The sequence below is a fragment of the Sturnus vulgaris genome, chromosome 5 (assembly GCF_052056855.1).
Source record: "Sturnus vulgaris isolate bStuVul1 chromosome 5, bStuVul1.hap1, whole genome shotgun sequence".
Classification (NCBI taxonomy): domain Eukaryota; kingdom Metazoa; phylum Chordata; class Aves; order Passeriformes; family Sturnidae; genus Sturnus; species Sturnus vulgaris.
The window spans coordinates 23,986,936-24,006,245 of NC_142247.1; the positions used below are offsets into that span (position 1 = coordinate 23,986,936).

At 37.7% G+C, this 19,310-nt stretch overlaps 1 long non-coding RNA gene across 1 annotated transcript in view; it reads right to left on the reverse strand.

Moving 5' to 3' along the window:
- Positions 1-19,310, reverse strand: part of LOC106860994 (uncharacterized) — a 63,910-nt gene that overhangs the window by 34,240 nt on the left and 10,360 nt on the right. The window contains exons 5-7 of the long non-coding RNA XR_015803812.1: positions 3,047-3,264; positions 2,761-2,847; positions 2,302-2,365 (exon numbers count right to left, since the gene is read on the reverse strand). This is a non-coding gene — a long non-coding RNA (uncharacterized LOC106860994). The remainder of the gene's footprint in view (positions 1-2,301; positions 2,366-2,760; positions 2,848-3,046; positions 3,265-19,310) is intronic.

The following is a 19,310-nucleotide window of genomic DNA, read 5'->3' on the forward strand; positions in this document are numbered from 1 at the left end:
GATATGCTTCATACAGCCACATGATAGGGTCCTACCATGTGATGAGGAGTGCACTCCACACTGAGTGCTGCATATTAATGGCAGGGAAGGGGATGCAATTTACAGCTCTTTTAACTCCTCCAGCAAAGACACCACCAGTCAGTTACTGTGGCAAATAAAATACTCTGACAGAAGTATGATTGAAGTTGACAATAGTCCCACATATATCAGCAGAGTTTCCAATATTGTTGACAGTTTTAGTGAATTCATGGCAAAGCAAGCAGTATCTACTCCATTAGTCCTATGGTCTGGTAAGGACACACTGACAGCTTTAATGTTTTGTTGCCAAATCACCTGTCAGAACAACTGTCTGTTGCCTCTAGGTTCCTGTTACATGGGTGAAACATGGTACAGTAAATAACCGTAGGCTGGTACTTTCTTAGCCTGTTTTAACAAATATAACAGCAGCAACCTCAAGCAGTGCTTCAACTCTAGCGTCAACAAAACCCATTCAAATTTATTGGCTTAAACAAAAGAGTACACACTTCCTCTTTTTCTCAAAAAAACCTGACAACACAGCAGGACAGAAGTGCAGAGAAAAGAAAGTTCAGAAGGTCAATAAACATACCAGTGGTAAAATCTTAATACTACTAAAATCCACGGTAGTTTTGCTATTAATTCAGAGACACCAAAACTTAACTTCATACGTTTGCTTTTGTGTTACTCAATGAAACAAATAGAGGATAGAGTGGTCATCATTTCTCTTATCCATTTGGAAGCCCTTCAGGGGTGGGGCTATATGGGAATATACCATTAGATTGAGACTAGAAGTGGGTAGAAGTCAAAATACAAATTTTTCCAATAATCCAGCCTATTCACTTTGAAAGGTGCCTCAGGAAATGTTTTAACTGGCAGAATACAGAGCAGCTTTTAAATTGGATGAAATCAGAGGGAATGGAAAACTGGACTCCTCCCCATCTCTATTTCCCACATTATGCCTACTGTAAAGACTTTCATTTCCCACTATTTATTTCCTGTAAATATATTCCTATATTAGAATGCATTGTAAAATATTGCCCTAGGAAATAAGGCCTCTCCCTTTTTTCAAGAGGATACTGAAATGTCGACAGTGGCTACTGCTTAGAATTTCTTACTGTAAAATTGTACAACTTTAATTACCATGGGTAGGATCCCTCTGTCCTTATGAATCTGTCTAGCCAGGTAGAAGTTGGGTGCCCGTTCTCACCAGCTGCATAGGCACTCAGTGATAGGGGAAGAAGCTCCGTTATTTAAATGGGGTGATTCCTCCTATCATAAAATACACTTCTAAAAGGACTGAGATCTCTTGAGGGCAATTCAGTCTTTCTTTTAAAAATATTTTTAAAGCAAATGTTGCTGTGATTAATATCATTAACTCTTGGAGACAAGTAATTCATGGATCCAAGTAAGACCATGAAAATGAGTGCATTATTACCATATCTAAAAAAAAAGGTTCTAAAATTATTAAAGTGCAACTACTTTCCTTTGCAACAGAAACTTATAAGGGTTTCAGCTCAAAAATTCATGATAGCTTTTGCACCTTATGCTTTACCATGACATCTGGATATTTCTATTTTATTGTATCTATGTGTTCGGCATGAAAGCCTCAACAGCACTGGGGGTATTCTAAAAAACTCACAGCACTCAGTTCAGAAAACAGAGTTAAGTACAGAAGTCATCAAGAAACTTTCCAAATTCATAAGGTATTCCTAGCCAGCTAGTTAGATTATTAGTTATGCGCCTTCTGAAGCTATTAAACTTTTAGTTGTTAAATTTTCAATACTGTCCATTTAGTGCTTCCTTCCTGAACACAAGTATTTTTACTACTCCAAGGCATCCAGATCTCTTTAGACAGTACAATGCTAATAGCAAGAAATCCAATGAGTGCCACAGACTTAGAGTTAATAGCTTACTTATTTTGCAGCAGCCACTGGTTCCATACACATAACCTCAAAACTTCATTCCAACCTGTTGTTTCTAATCACTAATGTTTTTTTCCAACAGGTTGTTTCTAATCACTAATGTTAGTGATATGACTTTGCTGATACATTCAAAACTTATTTCAATCGACGTCTAGTTTGATGACATTGAAACTTGGACATCCCTCCATAAAATTTTGGAGACAAACAATCGCAATATGCGGCAGCTATATAAGGTATCTCAAGGTTGTAGTAAAAGACTGTGACCACAAGAGAAGCCCATTCTGCCCGGTGCTCTCCAGACTAACAGGGCATGCTTACATTTCCAGCAAGGCATGACTGTATTGTATCAAGGTATACTTACATAGGTGGCCTGCAGGCAGTTCAGCAGTGAAGCTATGGAACTTGGCACAGACTGCAAAGCCTGTCTGAAAAGCAAATTCAGAAAGTTGATCTGTGCTGAATTCTTTGCTGCTGAATCTACACTGATAAGGGCACTTGACTGATGTTAATTAATATAAAGCTAATTTAAGTATTTCTATGTAAGATGGACTCATAATGTGATTGCTATATAAATATCTCTGTAGTAAGACATGGTACTTTCTTGTGGTTGCCAGAATTAAAGAACGGTGATGTCATGAGAAAACAGTGACACAGTGAAGACAGGTGGCTTCCTTAATTTCCTGCTAAAAACAGTATCCATCTACGGATACAAACAACCTGGCATGAACTACAGTGAATGGCTACACAAACAGATAACTTCCAAATTTAGTCTCTACGTATTTCAGAAGAAACATCTGTGGTTTAAGACAGTCCAACATACCTTACTTTCCTTTATCAGCACAGTGTCAGCTTCCTGTCAACTTCTTGTCAACTTCACTTCCCAAATTCACCCTCCCATTTCCTCAGTCTGGAAAACAAAAATAACAGCAACTCAAAAGTTAGCAAAAGCAAGGGTGACAATAGTACCAATGATGGATATTTATTATATTTATTGTCTTTTCAACTCACTTTAAGGGCTATGAAAGCTACATAGAGGAGTTATTTCTCTAAAAGATTGACTTATTAATATTTTTTGTCTACTGCCAATTACAGCTCTCCTAACATACCTGCACTGCTGACTGCATAAGTCACTTGGAACATGACATCAGACCTTCAGCATCAGGAAGTGATGGCATTAAGGAGCCTCTGACCATTAGGTTCAAATATACAGAGGTCTGTTGCACAGATTGTGTTCTACAGTTCTTTGAATTTCTTGTTTCCAAACAATCTTCTGATACATTTAACATCAGTATACAGTGGTCTGGTTTTTAGCACAAGCTAGGAACTGAAAAAGAAAACAAAGATAACAAAATTGTAAATACACAATCAATTTAAAAATGTAACTTCTGAGGCTCCTTTTCTTCTTGGTTTTTTTTTTTTTTTTTTTGGTCAAGTATTTTAGCTGACTAAAAGAGTGATAACCAACTCTACAACTGGAATAGTTATATCTGAAAAACAAACCATCGAAAAGTAAAACCGAAATCAATTTGAAAGGACAGATTGAAAGGAACTTTTTAAGCAGCAAGCTCACAACTTAGAAGAAAAAACAAGTAAAAGAGTACAGAAAAATATCAGAAATTCATGTAATTCAATGTTCTGATTTAACAGTAGGTTGGCTACTTGTGCTGGTTACTTGGTTCTCACAGGTAGGACAAACTCTTGAACAAGTCCTATATAATGAAAACATGTAATCAATATCTAAACATACACTTCTAATGTTTAAGTCTAGAAACTAGATGCTAACTTTCCATACAAGGGAACTCAAATCTAGGAGTTCATAGTCAGATACACACAGCAAAGCTCTTCATGGTCTGTTATGCAGTCTGCCTCTGTACTGCCACAGTAACTCACTAAGGAGTCAGGGAAGAAACTATCTTATTTGGCCATTAAGTTTTCAAACTTGTTCCTACTGCCACAGCCCTAAATCCCACTGATTTTTCCTTGGAACTGGATTCAAAGACCCTAAAAATCATCTGCAATAAGGCTCAGTCACAAATTAAGTAGATGTGTTTAATTCCCTCTCTGAATTGCTGAAGTTATCTAACACCAGATGACCAAGTCACATAATTTCAAAATAAATATAGGGTGATTTTAAGTTATTTTATCATTTGAAGACCTCATTGGTAGTAGAAAGGAATAGAAGCAGGACAGAGGATAATGATACTCTAAGAATAACATTCCAAAACAATTCATTTACCCCAAAATCCCAAAACTGTTTTCAATCTATGCTCCACCCAGTCTATAATTGTGCTTAAGATTATCATGACCCAGGTGTAGGACCTTGCCCTTGCTGAATTCTATTAGGTTCACATGGACCCACTTCTCAGGCTTGTCCAGATCCCTCTGGATGACATCCATCCCCTCAAGCATTTTGGCTCCACCATGAAGCTCAGTGTCACCAGCAAGTTTGCTGAAGGTGCACTTGATCCCACTGTCCATGTCTCTGAGAAAAATGTTAAACAGAACCAGTTCCAGTAATGATCCCTGAGGAGCATCACTGGTCTCAACTTGGACATTGAGCAGTTGACCACAACTCTTTGAATGTAACCACTGAAAGGAAATAGAAAAAAACACAAAAGATGCTTTCAAAAAGTGAAATTCAGTGCTTTAAAAACTAACCAGGGCAGTGTGTGTCTGTTCAAATCCTGGAAACAGGGATGATCAGCCAGTTGCATCTTCTCCAAAAATATCCACTGTGTATCTGACAGTGTGAAGACTACTTTCCTAATAAGCTCAAAAAACTTAATGCAGGAAGACAGGTTGAAACACTGGAAACTTTAGGCATTGGATGAGTTTGACACTTTATTCTGGAACAATCATTAGACAACAAAGAACTCTTAACCAGGAAAAATAACAGCCAGCAGAAGTCTGTGTGCATTCCTGCTCTGCTTCCAATTCCCCTGAGAACAACAAGGGAAAAAACTGGGGAAGTTAAAACTTTTCCCTCAAGCAACCTAAGTTCTCTTTTGGCCTGCTGTTATTAGAATAAAAGCAAACCTATTCCAACCAACTTTAGTCAGCTATGGCACAGATTTTTAGAGCTGAAAGAGTTATCTCAGGCTCCCTTTAAAAACAATGAAGAAAACAGGTAAAACAAGGCATTTATCTGTTTTATTTTAGCCAGTGGCATTGGGATGAGAAAAATTGTGCTGCAAAATTAAAACAACAAGCCCTATAAATGCCTATTTCCCTCTACACATAATAAATGAAGTCCAGAGAAGGAATTGTCTGTGTTTAGTAAAATGAATCCCACCCAGTAAGCCTGTGGCATACAGAAACTCCTCCCAGAGGCCTTTTGTTGTAGCTGTTACAGTTTCCTTCATTTCCAGACTATCTGGCAACAATGGTGCCTTCATGATGATCTCTAAATGTGCAATGGAATTACAGACATTCAAAGCTCTTGCAGGATGTCTAAGCCATCAGATCCTACTGTATAGACTGTATGGATCTGAGGGGTACACCTTACTATGCAAATACTCTACATGAGAAACAGGAAAAAAATGGATCAGAGAAACTCCTTTTTTTTCTACATTGGGAACATAAACTCCCTCCCATTGCAGAGACTTAGGACAAAATCTGAAAGACTGAAAACTGCAAGAAGATACGCAAAAAAATTAAAAATAATTTTAAAAGTATATTAATCTGCATTCTTGATTAGAAAATCATAATACTAGCAACTCAGAATTTACAACACAGCATGAAAAATTATCTTTAGTTGAAGACTACATCATCTTCCTCACTCCATTTTATAGCAACATTGAACACTGATGGAGATGATTTGCTATTAATCCTCCTACTCAGAAGCAGCCATAGATGCCAAGGCAAGCTTTGCTCATATTGTAAGCTAAGCTTGATAACAGTACAATATCTGAAAATCCATCTTTATCTTTTATTTTATGAAAATTCCCCTAAATGAATTGATTTTTATAATCAATTCATGTGGGTAGGGCATGCCATCAGAATGCTCTTTTATGCTCCCTCAAACAACTGGTACCCAAAGCAGATGGAACTGGCATATCTCTGACTCCAACAATTACTACAAACACCTCATTTATTCACCTGAATAGGACATAATAGCTGCAGAAATTACATAGTATACAAGTGGTGTTCACCATGAGAATCATTTCATCTGTAGAAAACCAGACCTCTTATTAGACTTTGTTATAGAACAAAGTCTTGTCCATCCTACAACAGACAAAATGACTGCAATTATCAGTACAGCTTCACTATTTTATAGAAAGCTTTTGAGTACCAAGCTCACTTTGCAACTCCTCATCTTTCAAGAAAGACATTGATGTGCTGGAGTCAATTCAGGGGAAGGCTACCAAGTTGACTGGAACATGAAGCACATGATGCACATAAATGGAAGAATTGTGTTTTTCCAGTCTATAAGAAAGGAGTTAGAGGAGACCTAATTGGGTAGGGACCTGAGCAACCTAATCCTTTTGAACCTGCCCTGTGCAAGCAGTTGCACTAGGTGACCTTTCAGAGGTCCCTTCCAGCCTACATAATTACATGATTCTATGAAACGAATGAGAAAGTGGGGAGAAGACTAAATACAGCCTTGAGGAAGCAGTTTCTATGGCTTTAACGCACACTTCCATCAGTTCTTGAAGGGTTCTCAGTCAGTATTCAATACTTAAAAGCAGTCTCACCTGCCAAATAATGACATGTTAATATAGTTGGGTCTTACACTCAGACACTCAGACTGCCCACAAACCTCATCCCCTTCACAGTAAGCAACAATACAGCTGTTCTAAGGACAAGGAACTATTTTATATGTACAGGCAACTGAATTAGCCAGGCACACAGCCTATCCACAAAGCAGTGAGGCTGCTCTTGAATAACCTTTAAAATTTCAGCACTAACCAATGTTTCTCCTGCAAGAGAATCAGCTGTTTTCATGTGCTCCCAGATTCAGGAATAACAACACCCTAACGAGTGCAGAATGAATAGTTAACACATTTGGCTTCAAGATAAATACTGCAAAGCATTACAGACACAGTTACCAAGATCCCCTAACATGCTGTGTATATTTTGCCAATACAATCTGAAGCCATGAAGAAATATATTGTCAACAGAAGCAACCAAATGTGAATGCATTCTGCCAAAAGAACTTGCTGGCTGCACTATGCAAACAGACTGTTTGCCAGCTAGATCTCCTCATGCAGAAAAGCCCATGGATTGCCACTGTCTTTCAGACTCTCTGTCAGATTCCAGTATTAAATGGATGGATTAACATTTTGCAATCAACAAGGTGACACTGGTTATCTTCATAATTGTTTTCAGTCACTAGTAAATACTAGTCAACACTGGTCAACATGTCAATTTACACCATCATCCATACTGAACCTTGCAAATACAAGGCTGCAAATAGCTGGACCTGCCTAAGTAGATACACCATACATGTGGAATCTCTCAAGAACTCTGTTATGTTTCATATGCTACTACATATAGTACAGGCTTACTACTCCACCTTGTACACCCAGACACAGCAGGCAAGATCCTGAAGTACCTTTGTATGCTGTGCATTAGTACAAATCAAAAGGACAGATGTCTCGTACTAACAAAAATAATAAGTCATTATTTATGGTTCACATTAGGATTTGACTTTTGCAGTCCCAACAATAAAACTACCTTGCCAGAAAACAAGGTGATGATGCAGGGTATTTGAAAGTTCTCTGAAAAAGAGGTTTACTATTTACTAATCCAATGAATAAGGAACTTTGTGGGGACATACTCAACCTGATTAAACTTCTTATGAGGGTTTGAAAGTCTTTCCAAAGAAAAAGAATAATCTAAGCATAATCTGGTGATGAACCATAAAAAAAGATACAGACAAGGCATCTGATTTGCCTTTTTCCCAAAACATTTAATGTTCAACATCTAACTTATCAGAAATATCTTGAGCTTCTTTTATCTTCAAAATGTAAAAAAATTCTGTTATATCCACCAGAGATTTTGTAACAATGTTATAGAAAAGCTGACCTTGCAAACCCCATGAGAAAAATTAATCAGATGGTCTCTTTCATGAATACCATACAGAATTCACAATGAGCATTAATACAGATTAATAAGAACTACTGGTATCCTATAAAATTGATACCAGGCAGACATATTCAATAGAAAAATTATTCCATCCAAATGAGTTACAGTTATTGACTCCCACTGCAATGAACTTCACTAAAATTTCTCTGGTCAGGATTCTAAACCCAGGAAGGCTCTCACCTTCCCAAATTTGCTCTAATTTAGATCCCAAGAGTAACTAAATCAAGTTGATCAAGACCATTAAGGGGAAAAAAAGATATGTGAAAACAACTGCTGACTTAGAAATACAATCTGACACCTCTAAGGCAGCAAGAGGTCTCAGGAATCCATATTCATAACGTGGCAAAAGAAATTCTGCTCATTTTAGGAGAAAATCTAACAGAAGATATTTCCATGATGCATAGGCTGAGGCTAAAAATTAGACATATCTCTTAGGGGAGAAAGCTTGTCGAAAACTAGGCTGAACCTCATGACTGCCTTCAAGACATTCAGTGTTTGGTAAGGAAACATGAGGTGCCCATCACCAAACAGTCCAGAGAGACCGCTTACAACATTAAATTTCTGAAGATAACAATATATTCTCTGTAGTCATAACTCCTAGAAAATCTCTATTTCAAAGGGATAATTCAAACTTCATAAGGAACTGTATCAAATACCAATTGCCTTCTGCATGTCTTAGGTCCTTGAAATGATTCAGCAGAAGAAAAGAGGCTTTTAGTTTCTCTCCAAGTTTCAAGCTGTAACAAACTAGGGTTTTGAAGTAAATTTTATATTCCTGTGATTCAATATCTGTTTGTACAGACTATCAGGCAAACACTTGCAAAGGTCAAAAGCAATTAGTAAATATGTTTATGCAAATATTATATTTAAAATGTAAATTGAATCATGCTTATTATCTAAAGCCTTTCAGAAGTCCTCTTTAAACACCTCATTTTACAAGTCAGAGAAAACTTTCCTTTTGACTTCCATAGTCATAGGACTGGCCCATCCTGACATAAGCTGAGACATCCATCTATTAAGGATCTGTTAGAGAAGCACACACAGTAACACTTGCATCTTCACTGAAATAATTTTCCTTTAAAAAGCAGTCACCACATAGTCATATGAAGCAGATAAAAATACTACCAAAATAATTACAATGTAGACCAGCTCTGACTTCAAATATTTGAACTTTGGTGTAGTTCTGGTTGAAAAAACGTCACTATTCAAGTTCTGTGGTTTTTAGATCAAGAGAAATGGATATTCGTCCCACCTACTTATTCTTCCCACTTCAACACTGTTTGAGGAAGTATTTCTGACATCCACCTACATCAGAAAGAATCTGGTCCACACCCTTTTTAAATGCCAGTACTCTGAAAAACATATTCAGATAACTGTTATAGACAGATCATTTTGCAATACCTGCTGTTTATAGTTTTACCTATGCCCCCCCAACAGGTCAGTTCTGAAAATCACCACTCTAGCCACTATTCCTAGGACAGTTGCCAGATTTTAGAATAAATGCTAAGATCATGCATCAGCCAGGTCTAGCTAGAGGCTAGCTGGGTAACACATGAATTCAGCTAGAAATTCAGCTATTTTTATTTATAGAACTTACTTTTGTTTATTGAGCTTATTGCCTTAAAATGAATGGTATGGTAACCTATAACTTTTATTTTGGCTACAGAAAGCAGTTTTCTCATTATGGCCTTAATAAAGTCCAAATAGGAAATACAGACTGGTTGGGAGAGGCATATTTTGGAGAATTCTTGGGGTTAATGTTATTTTAAAGCTTCACTTCCTATGAAATACTACAGCCCAAATCAAGTAGGTGCAGGTTAAGATGAGATTAAACAGTATTCCTTCAGCAACTAATGCAATAATCCTTCATCACATTTTCTGGCCTGAGGGTGAGAGCATTTCATAGCTTGGAAAAATCTTGGTGGATGTTTCTTCGCTGAATAGTATATTCAGAATCTCTAAGTTCCATGAGCATTGTCTTGCGTAGACAGTTCTTATTCTATGAACTTTAATAATCACAACTAAGCTTATCTTTTGGGTAATTACCTCTTTTAATGTTTTTATTCTTAATTAGAGGCATTTCTGGGATAGCATTGGTGTGTTAGCACTTCTCACTTAGGCCTCTGGTGACTGAGCCAGGCTAAGGGTTAATGCTGGCTTAATTAATGTTTTGTGTGCTGTGCTATGAGTGCAGACTTGAAGCTTGCTTAGTCTCCACAGACTTACCCTCTTATTTTAAGTTTTTCAGGGAACAGAACGCCATAACATATACCTGAACTGCTGTCACCTAAAGGCCATTTAGGCCTCAAGACATCGAACTCAGGATGACATAATTTGAGCACCTGAACAGCCTGAACTGGATTTGTGAGATTTTTTTTCTTCTTAGAAGGAGTGTCTGAGACTGCCTTTTCTTCCAGCATGAAGTATTTCAGCTGGAAGGACCTGTTTTTACTAAAGCATAGTTTGTATGCCTGAGATCTACTATAATTTTTTTCTAGTGTTTAAAAGAGTATCTATGTAAAATACACTGAAATTGCATATGTTAAATAAAAAACTATAAAGACATTTGAGAAGCTCTTCTCAAAATATAAGTAAGCTTGAAATATTATTCAAATCATACAAAGAGCCTTTTTAAAATTACATTCTGAATACAGTTGTGCTTCAGTTTTGCTATGGAAAGATGAACAGTGTTGTTAACACCTGTTCACATCTTGTAGCATGGCATTTGAAACTGGCAGCACTCAGCTCTCTAAAAAGCTAAGGTCTGTTTTGCTTTTTGAATTAAATACTTTGGTAAAATGTAAAAACCTTGGATCACCTACTAACTGAGATCCACATAAACTCCCACAGTAAAGGATGAAATATTCTTATTGTAGTATAAGTACATTCTCTTTAATTAAGGTGTGGCTTTACTTGGTGTTGTCTTAGATTACTATCACTATTGCTTTTTCATACAGGCATAAGTATATGTTTAACACTTAAACTTGCAAATCTGATTTTACTGTCATTGGTAGATCACAGTTAATGTACAGGAGGATAGGACACTAAGAACCTAAGGCACTTTTACAACTGGCTGCAGAATCAAACTGTGCATTATCAGCCCAGTTCCTCTGAGCTCACTATGATCATCCCCTCTTATCATGTGGTTCCTCTTCCTGTAACTTAAATATCCAGGAATCCTGTTTCCAAAAGTCAGCTTTATCCACTGGGCACACAGAGCATTCTTTTGTGGTGTCAGCATTGACAGAATACAAAAAGTATCTGAGGAAAGGGCACTGATTTTTTATTTTTCACTACACTCAACTGTTGGAAACAGCCTAATACCAACCAGTAACAGTGGTATGCACTAAAAGTAATTTCTTGTAACCATAAAATATAATTTTATTCATTAATTCTATTCTGTACCTTTCTATATCAACAATTTAAAAAGCAACAGCTGTTGGTATACAAGCTGTTGTACAAAGTATACTAGATCATTTGTAGAATCAGTTCTTGCTCTGAAAAACATAAGCATCTTTACTTCTATCCTTAACAGAGTTTTATTCTGGTTGCCACATCTCTCCTATCCTCACTAATTTCCATATGTTATTCTACTTTGTATCAGTGCTATTAACAGCCATTTTCTGACAACTTATTGAAACTCGGTGCAATTTTAACTTTAAAGGTCCTTGACACTGTCTCTGTTTAATATCCTTACAGACAAGCTGACAATGTATGGGTTATATCAGTGAACAGTGAGGAGGACTGAAAACAAGAATGGCCAACCTGAGAGGATGGAGACAAGACACTAGTGGTGTAACCCAGGGATCAGTATTGGTGCCAATAGTTTCTAATACTCTCATTAATGACTTCTGTGAAAAGACAAGAGAGTTCACAAATAACACAAAACTGGATAGAGTGGCTAATACACCACCATGGGCACACTGCTTTCCAGAGAAACCTTGACAAGAAATGAGAAAAACCTCATGAGGTTCAACAAAGGGAAGTGCAAATTCCTGCACCTGGACTTTAATAATCCCAGGCTCCAGTACAGGCTAGGGACTGACTGGCTGGAAAGCAGCTCTGCAGAAGAGGGCCTTAGGTGTTCAGCCCAGAGAAGAGGCTCAGGTGGACCCTGTCTATGTGTATAAATACTGAATAGGAGTAAAAAAAAAGAGGGAACCAGACTCTGGTAGTGCCCAGCATCAGGGTAAGAGGCAATGGCCATACATTAGAACACATAAAATTCCATGTGGACACAAACTCATTTTTTTTACTCTGTGTGAGTGATCAAACCATGGACCAGGTTGCCAAGAGATGATCTGAAGACTGAATCCTTTGACATATTCAAAAACAGCTGGATGCAGCCCTAAGCAACCTGCCCTAGCTGACTCTGCTTGAGCAGGGATTGAACTAGATGATCCCCAGAGGTTCCTTCCAACCTCAACCATTCTGTGAATTCTAAAACAGAGATATTGCTTCCATGTTTTCTTGTAAAAGCCACATGGGACCAGGACTGAAAAGAACCAAGTCAATCTCCAGGTTGTTATCATCTCAATGTCAAAATGTTGTTTACTTAAACTCACCCGTCCTAAGGGAAGACTTCCACTCTCATGCTCCATAATTGAAGGTTGGCGGACTAAAAAACCTTACCATAAATTATTTTAGCTTACTTCACACCCACATGTTCTTATCCCCGTTGTTAAAAAACATTGTTTTTCAGTCTAACTATATTCTCTCCTCCCATAGCTTTATAGAGACACAGGCTTATTTAGCTTTTATGAACTCTTATAAGCTGCAGTCCATTTCTGAGATCAACCTCAGAGCCTTTCCCTGCACATGCTTCACGTGTTAATTCATCCTTTATGAACACAGAACAGTAGAATAATACACATTATTCCTCAAAAATTACACTGATGCCTTCCTCTCTGTTGTCTATCATAAACAATTTCCTAACTCTTTGTGCATAACTGCACATAACATATCCTTTATTAATCTCACCAAACTAAATTGGAGAAATTAATACAATAGAAGACTCAGGTGCTTATTTGGACTGTGCTTACAGTCCATTCTAGTGGAACTAACAGATGGGAGGCCCCTTTCTGCATCCTCATCACAATTATAGGGCTAGGTCATGCTCGCTGCTGCCATTTCATTCAGATCTTCCTTCCAGGCATTAATAAATTTAAGTCTGTTTATTACAGTTGTATTCCCACCCAGGCACATTGTCTGAGGCAGCAGACTGCTTTTCTCAGGAAATCTTCAGCAGTCCCTGTAAGGTAACCTGAGAAACAAAACTACCTCAGCCCTGAGAGGATCTAATTCAAGTCAGGCCAGCACATACCAAACTACCACAGAGCAGGTAAGTTTGGCTTCATTTAAACAAAGAGGATGCCTGAATTCTAAATCATGCCTAAGAAAAAAATGTTTTAAACTTGTTCTCTTTGTCTCATTCTCTCTCTCTCAAAAAAAAAAAAAAAAAAAAAAAAAAAAAAAAAAAAAAAAAAGAAAAAAGGGGGGGTTAAATTCTTCAAGAGTAGCAGCGTTACAGGCGCATCAGTCACTTATGAAAATGGGACTTCAGGGCTTTGAAATTTTCATTCAAGTAAGTCTCTAAATTAGAGAAGACACTGGAGCAGAGCTTCAGCAGTAGAACTGGCCATTTGATAGCCCAAAAATAGCCATTAGCAAAGCAAATATAACTCCAAAGAGATGTAATCTATTTAGAAGGACTTTGGAAGGTAGAAGGTGATGGAAAGAGAGGAAAATCTAATGTAGAGACCACTTATAACTTATGATGTAAATGAAATACGATCCCATGGCATCTTGAAGCTTGGGTTATATTTATTCATGAGATACAAGCTCCTAATCTTCTATATAGAGTAAGGACAGCATTGTAATACTATGTTATTCTGCCCACACTCCTCAAAATTTTGAAGGAAAGTGAGGTAAGAGAGTTGTAACACAAAGTGTGAGAAAATACTCTTTTATACTGAGCAATCTGCTGGCAGTCTTTTGCTCTTTAGTCCTCTTTGCAGTTATATTGTTTTCAATAAGACTTTGTTTCTGTCCTGACATTTATCATGTCACTACAGTCATTAATATGTGAAAGTCTTTTTTCAAATCCCATTTCAACTATCATTCCTTCTATATGATACGAAGAGTGGTGGAAGGTCATACTCTTTCTTTGAACATAATAAAGCGTACAGAACTAAAATAGGCTGAAAAAACAATTCCTATTTTCTGTCTTTTGTACCTGCAATTCTACCTTCTACTTAGAGTAATTGTGTATGTTCATAGAAAGGAAGAAAATGTCAATCCAATATTAGGCAAACTTACTGTAGCTAAAATTAGAGAGTAAATATCAGTTCACTGAGAACTTACCCTCAATTCATTAGCAAATGTTATCTTCAGTATCTCAAGATGTATACACAGCTACATGTTCTTCTAATTCTCAGCAAAACCAATTTGTCTCCTTTCTCATTATGATTCTATGATTGTACTCCATCTGAATACAGTTACTCTAAAGAAAGAGATGCTTACCCTTTGGTTGAGGTTATATTTTTAGAGTGTCAGTTATAAAGATATACTAAAGCTGTAGCTCCCTTTTACTGGATAATAAACATAGCCCAACAGCTGAAAAGATATATTTACAATCTTCCCCCAGAATCCTCCCAACCCCTTACTGCTAAGAAAAACAAGTGGGCCACTGCAGCATGTCCCAGAACTATTTTGGTATTGGGGAAAGTGCAAGTTCCAAAGCAGTGTGGAAAAATGCCCTGCCAGCTGCTCCCCTCTCATTCCAATGCAGGCTTAAGAGTCTTCCCTGGTCAACTACTAGATAAAAGCACTTTCAGATAACTTGCTTCTACATCATTAGTGCCACATCCACATAGATTTTTAGGTGTCTAAAGGCTTAAAGGTTCAAATGAATTGCTGGAAACTAATCAAGTATCATACCTCAGCTGACCTAGAGTAATTGGCTGTGTAAGTCAACAAAAAAAATGCAATGCAACTCCCAGCAGCTGAGCTCCCTTCACTAGGGAGCAGCTCACTGGCATTACTTGGTCTGCCACAGAGTACAAGGAGAGGGCACAGGCCTATTGAGGCACAGAATGTGTTACCTCACACTGACTGCCTCTGCTCTGAGCAGCACTTGCATTTATAAATATAAATGTGCGTTCAAAGCCCTGGCACCCAAAAGCCATTGATGCTTTAGCTCTCGCCAGTGATGGGAGCCACGTGCCAGGAGTTCTACCTCAGTGCCTGCTGAGAGCTTGGTTTAGCTGAGCTGAGCCTTTCCGGGCCCATCTCAGGCCTGCTGATCACGGCCACGGCCTAGGCCTGCGCCTGCAGAGCACGGTGTGCTAAGGGAGGAAGGGAGCCCCTACTCAGCCCACGGGATTCCAACACGCTTCCTTACATCGCTCTTGCGAGCATGAGGGCACTGGCCTTTTTAAAAGGGATTTATAATATAGCTCATGCTTCTAAAGAAAAGTTTAAAAATGTGAACCTCCAGTGAGTCAAAACCTTTGGGAAGCAAACAAAAGTCATGTGCACATGACTTTTTTCTAGATCACATGAGCTCCTGGATTCATATACATGGCATTAATGACAGTAATAAGTGCCATAATTACAATAACATGACATGACAAAGCATGCTGAAACTGATTCAGTCTGGAGAAGAAATGTGTATGAACTGCACATAAACACAGTTTCTGAATCAAGCTGGGCCCAAAAGCCAGACAGACATGGTCTGGCTGCTAATGCTGCAACATTAGTGTTTCCCTGTCAAGAAGGTAGTTGTAAGTTCAAATAAGCAGTCATAATATGTAGCATCACCTCTTTCATTTTGGCTATTTTGTTTCTTCAAATTAAAGCTTTTCGTTGCTATTAGAATCTCTTCTTTCTTCAGAATGAGTTTCAAGCTGCTGGTAAGCTGCATTCAAAAGTAAAACTGCAGCTGACCTACACCAAAACTCAACAGCTATAACCAAAGTAGCACTGCAAAAACTCCAGCTACCACACAGTACCACGATACTGCCTAGATTCATATAGCTGAATCCAAATCCAACACTTTTGTATTTTCAGTGCTGCTGTCTAGGTTAGTTAGATCAATATGTGAGCATTGCTATCCCTGCAGCTGCAATGTAGATACAAGGAGTTATCACTAGAGCTCTGAACTTACCTAGACAACAAAACCAGGAATTTGACTTCAGTACTATTTGAGAACTACTTTTTTCTGAGTAGGCTAGGTTGCATTAGAAGCTGTGGATCACAACTGGAAGGCCGTTGCAAAGCAGTAAGGTGCCATAAGAAAGCTGAGAAGCATCCCGGGAATTACATCTATCTCAGTGCAAACTGTGCCAAACTTCCAAAACATCCTGTAGTCTATTTCAAAATGAAGCTGGACGTTCACTATACCACATTTCAATTGCCTAACTTAATGCTCTTATGAACTCAGATTATACTAAAATTTAAGGCGATGAAGTTAAACTGTGAGAAACTCCTATTAGTCTGCCAAGACTAATAATTTTCCCTTTACACTTTTTTCAAAAGCAATATAGTACAGTATAGCAACATGAAACTCTGCTTTGCCATATAGGTATAGTATAGCTATATATTAAAGGCCAACTATATTTCACAGACTTGCAGTCCCACTAAGAAACTGTTTTGAAAAAAATACTCTGGCGATTCAGGAAAGAATCAAGACTAAAAAAATGCCTCAGAATTTCTGGGATTTTTGTCCTCACTCAGTTTCAGCTCTAATGTTTTTATAAGCAATAATCAAGAGGCCATGTTGCAGATGGAGAAGGATGAAGTGACAAAATAGCACAGCCACCTACATATCAATTAACCCTGAGTGCCACTGGAAAGGTTACTGCCTCCATATCACCTTTCATATCTTCACATCTGGTATAATACAAATTTGTTTTAAATATATTCAGATTCTTCTTGAGTGCTTTGGTTTTTGTCTGCCAGTAAGTAAATTCTATCTTCAGTTTCCAGCTCAGGATTGAAGGCTGGAAGCTTCTGCTACAGCTTCCATCTGCAGAACCTCTTGTGTGGGCAGCTCCACATGAAACTCTTTAAGGCAGACTGCAGCTCAGAAGACATTGATGGCTGTGTTTGCTTAATGTAGTGACAGTACATATAAACACTGAGCATGTTTTATATTGCATTTCAGAGCATATGAACTATAGGCATCCAGAAGATAGGACAGAAATTTCAGAGAGGAAAATCCAGAGTCACTGCTGTTACCCCACCTTTTTTTTTTTTTAATAGAGGGAGATATTTATTATTTAGATTTAATTGCACACAAACATAAAATAAACCAAGAAACAAGCAGTTTTCTAAAATACAATTGCAAAATGCATGCTGCTGGCTGCAGAAAGGACTACCTTTTTAAGTTAAAAATTAGAAATAATATGCATCATGCACTGAAATCTGTGGCTGATACAGTATTTTAAAAAAAATATATAGATGACAACAGAAACTAAGAAGTCTTTGCTGTGGGTTACTGTCAATGGAAAGCTCAACTTGACTGTCACAAAGAAGAAGCTGTCAGCGAACTCATCACAGCTCATGGCCAGAGGGCTGACTAGCACAGACCATACAATGGGTGGGATCAACATGAGAAAGGAAGTGGAACCCAAAACGTGCTGTTTGATCCCATCCCATCCGTGGTTCCTCCCAGTAACATTGTTCAGCAGCCTAGCCAGAAGCAATATCCACATATGCAAGTGCCTTTAATCACTCAATTCCTATTGATTTCAATGGGAATCAGTCTCCTAAATGCCTTTGTCTTAGCTTTACTGGTGCTGCCCTCCAACAGCAGTGAGAAGCTTTTGTACTACCCTGTCCTGCTTCAATACCTTTCCAGGAGAAAGGAGGAAAAATATATGCATGTCTGAGGCATGATTCATGTCCATTTTGCAAGGAAATAACCACATAGCCAGCACAAAAAGATACATCAGGAAGCATATTATTATGTATGGCTTTTAACAGTAAGTGACAGCAGTTGCTGGCTACCACCATATTATCATAACTCTTTCAGAAACTCTGACAGCATTGTCAAATATTCCTAATCACCTCTTACTTTCACACATGTTTGAAAATTAGACTTAAGAGTATGCAATTGTGTTATATTTAACAGCTATTTTACATGTAAAATCTATTTGGGCATAGTTAGCCTGGCTGTCAAGCAGTTTCATTGCACCAGTTCATAATACCACAATTAAATGTGTATTTAAGGGGTGACTTTCTTTAGTTATGTTCTGTTAGTGTTCTACCCTCCCTTATGAGAGATGATTGAAGAAAAAATAGTATATGGCAGCTATTGCCAAAGTAAACACATCTTGTTCTGAAAACCTGCATGCTCCTCAGTTACTTTAAAAGTAAAAAGAGCTTTTAAGAAATCTATTCCATTTATTGCCTCCTGAGTTTTGACGATTTTTTTTTCTTTTTTTTTTCTTTTCTGGCAATGGGACATCATTTGTTGGCATGACAAAGATCTGACATTCATTAAAAAAAACGCAGCTGTGCTGGAAATCATGAATGTCAAAGAAAATTGAGAATGCTAGCACATGCTGAGTCTTGTTCTCCAGCATATCAACAGAAAGGCATTCCAAAAGCAGGTTTTATCCTAAGAAACCCTAAGCAGAGATAGAAATTCTTCTTGCTACATAAAAAGAGATAAATGTGCAAAATAATAGCCATTATTTATATTACTTTTAATGCTTAGTCTTAAATGGTTCATGGACACACCACTACAGACATCACTTATTTTTACATACCACAGTGTCATCACAGACTGTCAGCAGTGACAGCTGACTGACAGTTTATCTCCTTTTGCGTGAGTGAGACATTGCTACTGGTCAGACTATCCTGCTCCCAAGAAAAAAAAAAAAAAAAGGAAAAAAATGTTTCTTTCTAGAACAAGGAGTTGAAAAAGTAAGACTTAAAATGTTGTCCAGTCCACTGCTCTACTCTAGTCCAAACAAGACTGTCAGGGTTTAAATGGCATTCTGACATTTTTGACTCTATCTATATCTGATTACTATAAGATACAAGTGAAATCAAACCTCTCCCACTCCAGAAGAGGCTTCCACAAACTAATTATGGGAAAAAATATGAAGACATACTCTGGGAGTTGCATTTTAATTAAATGTTCTCATCTCTGGCAGGCTGTTGTAAGCTGAGTGTTGTGTCTCGGAAGGGATGCTTTAACTTTGAAAATGCCTGAACACAGGAATGCCTAGATCATAGTCCCTGCCATTGGCTTACAACAAGTTGGTACAATAT